Genomic DNA, 8,017 nt, shown 5'->3' with positions numbered 1-8,017 from the left:
GAATTTTCTAAATACTATGACATTATCTCAATATTTGAGGCAACATTTTAAAAAAACTTCCTGGGTGAAGAAATTTTGTGTTGCTTGTGTAAAAAAAGCAAGCAAAAAATGTCTCGCGAAAAGTTATTTTGGAGCACCGAAAATCCAAAAGCCAAAAGAATATCATTTTATGGAGGAAATTCTGAGAGAATATGGAATGTCCCAATGTGCACCTAGATATGTATTTGATCAACCTAAAATAGGGTTTTTGGTCAATGAGTGTATGTACACCTACGAGCTAAAATGGATTTCCAGACAAATTAAAGCATGCCCTCCCACAAAACAAAGGGTACCCAATGTCTCCTAATTGTGAACCAAATAGGTGGACCGCGCCTTCACCAACTTTTATCCTAAGCTATCATACCAAGGCAAGCTTACAAGGTGGCGTACCAGCGAACCTCCCGTGGCACCGCATCCACCACCTTCAGCTGCACTCGCTCGCGAGATTGCTGGTGCCCTGGCCGTCTTTAATTGAGTAGTCGTTCGAAGAAGAGGATCTACAAGTCGTCGATCAAATTTGAACAACTCTAGTTGAATCATTGTTCCTGCTCTAGCGGAATGATCCTAAAGTCAAATATTCATGGTGACCCAATTAAATGCTAGGGATATTTTGACTAGTCATATTGTACAATTTTTATTTTTTCCTTGAACTCTAAAGTTGAGCAAGGATTTACCTGATTTAGGCTATAAACATGGTACGTAGACACTGCCGATAATTGACAAAAAGTAACGACCGCGTGCGCCCTCCAATTTCAAATTAAGTGTCGCAACTTTAGTGTAGGTTCAATCGTTTAAAAATATGGATACTTAATTTGAAGTAGAGGAACTACAAATCATGGCGTGCAGGTGAGCGCAAGTAAAGCCGTTTATATATAGTTTATTTTGTTTTGTCTTACCGTCGATAACTTATGCTTCTTCCTTCTTAATTCCGGGTCAAGAATAAATAATCCGTTTCAAACATGAGTTCCCATCGAGTGGCTCCAGAAAATGAAAAATGCCAGGCTTTAGTGCCATGAGCAACTAAAATACTCATGTTGTCCGGTTCTAACTTAGCAACCATGTCGTGCCTAGTTTACACAGGTCTCATTGCGTTGGACACACGTGTTAACTGAAAAAAAGTTCTGAGTTATTGGAGGTATATGCAGGACAGAGATCAAGTGCCTTGTTGTTTACAAGGCACGGCGTGCCTCGTCTCCAATATCCAACGTCCAAATAAATCCAACGGATGACAACCATTCAAGACCAAAACAAGGTGAAGAAAATGCATGTACGCTGCAGCTGCACATCTCCGTCAACTGTCAGTCGGGCACTTTGGTTCATGTTCCTTTATCAGCGAGCTTCCTCCCTTCCACAACTTCTTCATGTGTGAGTTGTGAGTGAGACTTATGCTCTGAAACTCACTCCTATGGTGACCCTGGTTTTCAACCGGCCGGGTATGCTCTAGCGACGGCGTGCCTATTGCAGTTTCATTTTTTTCTTTGGATGACTCCCTCATTCTAAATATATATTGCATGCCTTTAATTTAGGTGTCACCATCAATTTTTTCTCCCTTGATCCACCCAAACAAGGTGGCCACGGCAGCTACTTCCCAGGCACGCGTGGCAGACCTAACATCACGAAAATAAACTACGTAAAAAATTCAATAATTAGGAGAAGGAATTGAAGATAATGGAGAACGTCAATACTATGGAAAAATCATGTTAGTAATTATTTTTAAAAGTTTGGAAGTCCCGAATACCATGGAAATAAGGTAAAGGTACTAATCGTTTATCATTCTAACTTTTTCTATTTTCCAAAATTTTCTAGTTCCCTAGTTTAGAGTGTTTTGGGGTCCAAGCATTCACCTGATAGAATTTCTGTAAGATTTTTCTCAAAGTTTAAGCCTAAATTTTCTTACTTTACGCAATTTCTACGAGTTCAAAAATATATATTATAGTAGCATACTTTGAACATTTTCGGTGTAAGCTCCACGCGGGGAACATTTCTCTAGAAAAAATACATTCCTCGAAATTCTCCGATAAGATTCAAACCAAGTACAAATAATGCTAAGTTCCATTATTTTTTCTTTAAAATTGATGCAATTTGATAGAGATAGTTCCGAAATTTTGGTGGAGCTTGATATTGTTCAGTCCAGAATTCAAAACGTACCCAACAACCCGAATTGCTAAATTAATGATCTATCATCGATGCATGTACATATGTAAAAGAAATCCCATAAAAAGTCATATAAATTGACGTTATTGATACAGTGAAAAATTTCCAAACACAACTTCCCATTTGAACTTATATTGCAAAACTCCCACATTGAGGCTACGAGCAGATCTTAAGCACTTAGCCTCTGTTATGAGAATGAGATCTGTTGCTTTGACATGCAAGAAAGTACCGAATGAAATCACTCGGGGATATATGTATGAAAATCTGTTGTCCCTGCATCAAAGGCATGGTAATACACACACACATAAGCGTTACCATTAAGAAACATGAGGTGCGTAGAGCATGATAAACTGTAAGTTATATGAGTGCATGACAAAACATTGTCCACAAAGGCCAGCAATGAAAGTTTCCAGAAATTAATCAGCATGTATATCACCCTATCATACTTCTTCTTTGCTTTCATCAAATTCATGTTTCAGCACAAAACTAGCTAGAGACAAGAGATAAGTATGTTTAGATAGATGCACAATTTATGAGAGAACAAAATAACTGATCTCATGTAGCATTGGCCTAAACAATTGAAATATCTCACATGGATATTGGATGATACACATTACGGTACAAGCTAGGGAAAAAATCGTGATGATCGAATACATCAAAACTGGAATTTTGTTGCATTTTGAAGCTCTTGAAAGTTCTATATAAGATAGTCGCCAAAATACTCAACTCACTGATATGAGATATTCCCTATGGTTTCTCGACTATATGATGCATGATAAGATACCCTCTGTAATAAGGGAGCTTTGTACATGTCTTACTTTCTAATTTTATACACCCAAATAAAAACATCAAAATCACTGCAAGTACCAAAGGAAGTCTCTGCATACTAGACTCGATTTGAGGCATCTTCAAAATTATCTCTTCTCCCCTTCTTTCGACTACTTCCTTCAGATCCAAGCAGACAAAACATCCCCGCCACCGATGCTAAGATCATGCTAGCAATGAAGACCAAGTCATGCCAGTCAAGGCGAAAGACGAAGAGGGCGACCGCCAAAGAGATTATCACAACCCCGGTGGCGACCAACATCGTCATCGATGCCAACTGCATTTAAAGAAAAATTATGCACAGATAACAAACAAATTGTGCACGAATTAATGAGGGAACAAGTATGCACGAATGAATGACGCCGGTTAACTAGCGACCCAAAATATATCTTTGGTTAATCATGGGGGTACGTACCATGGAGTGTAGCCCTGTACCGGGTGCGCTGATCCTTTTGCATGCGTCGAGTTCCACTTGCTTCTTTTTTTTCGATATGGGAGCATGCCCCAGCCTCTGCATCAATAGATGCACACGGCTAATTTATTTATTAAAAGTAAAGAGTATAACAATATTTTAAGTTTACAGTCACGGATCAGACAAGGTCGATACAAGAATCAACCAAAGAAAAGCTAGGCACATAAACAAGCTATCCATTGTCTATCCTATTAATGTGCTGCCACCCAATAGCCTGGAAATAGAAGTCCTGTGCAACCATCAGCAGCCGGTTGCATCCAGTAACCATATCCTCCCGCTGATCCTCCGGGAGGAGAAAGGCCCATAGTTGGATAAAGTGCGTAGCCCGGCGAATAACCTGCAAAAAATTAGTTCCCTTCTGTTTGTTAAAAATAATATCATTTCGGCATCTCCAAATAGACCAACATAGAGCTGAAACTCCAATACGAATTCTGGCTTTATGTTCCTTCCGCACCCCATTTAACCAGTTGCCAAACATATTAGTAATATTAGACGGGGGTGGTATGTTGTATGCAAAATAGACCATGCGCCAAACTATTTTAGCAAAAGGACATGCAAGAAACAAATGCTGAATGGTTTCATTAGAGTCACAAAAACAACACTTTTGACATCCATTCCACTTACGCTTAGCCAAATTGTCCTTAGTTAGAAGCACCTTGTTATTTAGAAACCACATAAAAACTTTTATTTTCAAGGGGATTTTCAACTTCCATAGATATTTACGAAGAAACGTAGTATGTCCATTCATGTAATCCAAATACATAGATTTAACCGAAAACAAACCAGAGTCAGTAAGTTTCCATACAAACTTATTTGGCTCAGTAGTTAAGTTTACATTAATTAATCGTTGACATAAATGTAACCATGCATTCCATTTATGGTCATTCAAACCCCTCCGAAAGCAAATATTAAGCGGAGTTTGCGCTAATACATTTGATACTAAGACATTCTTATGTTGCACGATGTTATAAAGAGAGGGTTACTGCTGCGCCAGGGACATGTCACCCAGCCACACATCCTCCCAAAATCGAACCGTTAACCCGTTTCCTACCTTGAAAAATCCTTTACTGAAAAAGTCTTGTTTAACACGCATTAGACCTTTCCAAAAGGGAGAATCTGAAGGTTTGGCCTCAACCTGGGCAAGTGTTTTATCTTTAAGATACTTATTATGTAGTATTTCCTGCCACATCCCTTCCTCCGATAGCAGCTTAAACAGCCATTTGCTGAGTAAACACTTGTTTTTCAATTCTAAAACCTCAATGCCGAGCCCCCCTTGATCTTTTGGTCTGCATATAATATTCCATCTTGATAGTCTATACTTCTTATTTTCATCAGACTGCCAAAGGAAATTGGATCTGAAATAATCTAGTCTTTTCCTAACACCTTTCGGGATTTCCATAAAAGAAAGCATGAACATCGGTAAACTAGTTAAAACGGAATTAATAAGAACAAGCCTATCCCCGTAAGAAAGCATTTTACTTCGCCAACATCCAAGTTTCGACGCGAAACGACTCTCAACCAGATTCCACTCCGCATTTCGGAGAGTTCTATGATGGATAGGAATACCCAAATATCTGAATGGTAAAACTCCAGCATTCGCATCCAAAAATTTGCCTATATTGATGCTCCATGTCCTTAGCCTTACCGAAACAAAATAACTCACTTTTATGAAAATTAATTTTTAGACCCGAGAGTTGTTCAAATATACAAAGGATTAACTTCATGTTAACCGCCTTACGAACATCATGTTCCATAAATAGTATTGTGTCATCCGCATATTGGAGTATGGAAATACCCCCGTCAACTAGGTGAGGAAGAAGACCCCCAACTTGCCCCTGTGTTTTTGCACGTGAAATAATAATAGCCAACATATCAGCTATAATATTAAAAAGAATCGGCGATAAAGGATCACCCTGTCGCAACCCTTTTCTCGTTTGAAAATTATGACCAATGTCATCATTGACCCTAACTCCCACACTGCCACCCTCAACATAATGTCTAATTCGGTCACACAAAACAGGATCGAAGCCTTTCATTCGCAAAACCTGTTGTAGAAAGGGCCATTTCACCTTATCATAGGCTTTTTCAAAGTCAATTTTAAAAAGGACACCGTCTAATTTCCTTCTATTTAGCTCATGAATAGTCTCATGTAGCACAACCACACCCTCAAGAATATGTCGGCCTGGCATAAACGCGGTCTGAGTAGGCCTGATCACTTTATGTGCCATCCCAGAGATACGAATAGTTGCGACTTTAGTAAAGATTTTGAAACTAACATTAAGCAAGAAAATGGGTCTATATTGTTGAATTTGAACGGCATTTTCCTTTTTTGGAAGAAGTGTAATAACTCCAAAATTTAATTTAAATAGGGGTAATTCTCCACGTTGGAAACAGGAAAAGAGCTCCATTAAATCATTCTTAATAACTTCCCAGAAGTGTTGATAAAACTCCGCCGGAAACCCATCCGGTCCGGGAGTTTTATTATGTTCCATCTGCGCTATAGCCTCGTGAACTTCCTCCATTGAGTAGTCAGCAATCATGAGATCATTTTCAGCCGCTGTTAACTGCGGAATATCCTCAGTTTTGTCCTCCATCATGGTGACAGTACTAGGATCCGGCGGCCCAAACAATTTTTTATAGTATTCAGTAATGTATACTTTAAGGTTATCATCGCCCACAATGGTACCTTCGTCTTGTTCAAGCTGAAATATTTTCTTTTTCCTATGTTTCCCATTAGCAATTAAATGGAAGTATTTTGTATTATTTCCTCCTTCCCGAACATTTTTCACCTTTGCTCGTTGTGCCCATTTGGTCTCTTCATCACGCCTAAGTTTATTCATTTTATCATTTGCCAATGAAGAAAGTCCACTTTTGGTCCTTGAGTTCTAGTGAAAGTTCACTTTTGGTCCTAGAACTTCCGTCTGGTTCAAAATGAACCTTGAACTCTCAGAATCATTCACTTTTAGTCCTTACGCCGATTGAGCTAGGCAAATATCTTCCATAGGCGGCCAAAAACTGAAGGTAACGGTGCAAGGGTACAGAGGTGGGACGATGCTGATAAGCAAACAAGCAGACCTTTGTGGCGCAACGCTTCACGTGAATTAGAAGGAAGAGAAATCAAGCCAGAGACTGGTTTAGAGACCCAAGGATTTCGTTGTTTTTTGCATTGTGACGTTTGGTTCGACATCTCAGCTAGTTTGGGCTTGGTCTGGTTCTAAACCAATTTGGCTGGTTCCCTATTTTTTCTTTCCACGCCAGTAATTTGCTCAACTCAACTACAAAGGGATGAAAAGTGAACTATTATGAGAATTAAAGGTTTATTCTAGACTAAAAATAAATTTTGGGACTGAAAGTGAACTTTCCCAAGAGTTCAAGGATGAGAATTGGACTTTCTTCTTTGCCAATTTCAACTCATCTCTTCAACAGAGGACAGGGGAAATGATTCCGCTTTAATATCCAGGGTATCAATAATTTTTAAGAGGCGTTCCTTCTCCTTTTTATATTTGCCACTTAAGTTCTTCGCCCATCCCCTCAGAAAACGGCGAAGGTGTCTTATTCTATTTTGCCAAGTTTCGATTGGTGTCCTCCCGCTTGGGGCAGCGACCCATTCTTTTGCCACCAAATCATAGAAACCTTCCTCATTAAGCCATGATAGTTCAAATGAAAACCGAGGCTTATTTCCTATATGCGCATGATGACCAGAGTCAATCAACAAAGGCGTATGGTCGTAACCCGAACGGAAAGTGCCCGCACCGAGACCAAAGGAAATTTTTGTTCCCACTCGACACTAGCAAGGACACGATCAAGCTTCTCGTATGTCGGATTCTCTCTACGGCTTGCCCATGTATATTGACGCCCTGAAAGAGCAATTTCCTTAAATTAAGATTTTCAATAATAGCATTAAAAATAAACGGCCAACGAGGATTAAAGTTGTCATTACTCTTCTCCTCGGGCTTTCTTAGAATATTAAAATCCCCCGCTAGCATCATGGGCAAAGGTTCATCTTCACACATACGAAACAACTCCGAAAGGAATTCATGCTTAAGAGAATCCTGAGCCGCCCCATACACCGGCACTAGACCCCACTCAAAGCCATCGCGTTTGTTTTTAATAGTCAGTTTGACACAAAAGTCTCCGCTATCAACCTTATTTACTTTTAAAGTATTAGTATTAATACCTACGAGAATTCCACCCGATCGCCCATGTGGCGGTAAACAAAACCAAGCGAAATCCTTGCCAGAAGATAAATCCCTGAGAAAGGGTACCGCGAAATTAGATCGTCCAGTCTCTATTAATGCAATAAAATCTAGCTTATAATCCCTGATGGATTCCTTAACAAAAGGTGTTTCCCGGGATCTTTAAAACCCTCACTGTTCCAAGTTAAACCACGGAGACCGTCCATTAAGATTTTGTTTTTTTGATTCGGATACGGTTACTTCGCCGCACTTTAGTCTTATCATAAGACTTCTTTCTACGAGCACGCTTTGGCTTTAAAACCCCAGGAGGAGTGACAGCCGACTCATCCCC

This window comes from Lolium rigidum, chromosome 1 (assembly GCF_022539505.1).
Source record: "Lolium rigidum isolate FL_2022 chromosome 1, APGP_CSIRO_Lrig_0.1, whole genome shotgun sequence".
Classification (NCBI taxonomy): domain Eukaryota; kingdom Viridiplantae; phylum Streptophyta; class Magnoliopsida; order Poales; family Poaceae; genus Lolium; species Lolium rigidum.
The sequence above is the reverse complement of the archived record's forward strand: the minus strand, read 5'-3'. Positions refer to the sequence as shown.